The sequence below is a fragment of the Mus caroli genome, chromosome 1 (genome assembly GCF_900094665.2).
Source record: "Mus caroli chromosome 1, CAROLI_EIJ_v1.1, whole genome shotgun sequence".
Classification (NCBI taxonomy): Eukaryota; Metazoa; Chordata; class Mammalia; order Rodentia; family Muridae; genus Mus; species Mus caroli.
In genome coordinates, this window is record NC_034570.1 from 104,726,973 (window position 1) to 104,727,525 (window position 553).

A 553-nucleotide genomic window follows, 5' to 3' on the forward strand; every position below is an offset into this window, starting at 1 on the left:
TCTAGTGAATGTGGCTGCCAAGATGGTGGGCTTTGGGGGACTGTTTTGTCTCTGCCTCTCTTTTTCTTGTAAGAGTACCAGGATTACAGACAATAGATGCCTGATTCTGTGAAGGTTCTGTGGTTATAAATACTTTTCCTCCTTGTACAACAGCAAGAGGCTTATCCACTTAGCTATGTGCTCACTTAAGATATTCTTAAACATAATCATAAATCATGATTTGATAATTGTCTTTTTGTGAAATAAATGTATATGTGTCATGGAACAAAACCCAAACAAACAAATAGAAGTGCATAGGTGTGTTTTAAACACATTATAAAGATGATGGACTGAGTTTAATTTCTTTGATTATAGAAAGATGAGAGATTACCTGTTGGGAGACAAATTATCTTGAACTATCTTTGTATCCAAAATTGCCATTTTTTGTCCACCTCTGGGCTTAGCATAACATCTCTGTTAACACCAGGTAAAATTCCTTGTGGGGAGGACAAATGAATCCGTTGGCTTTCACCCACTCTAAACCCATGCATGACATCAGATTGCATCTGCATCC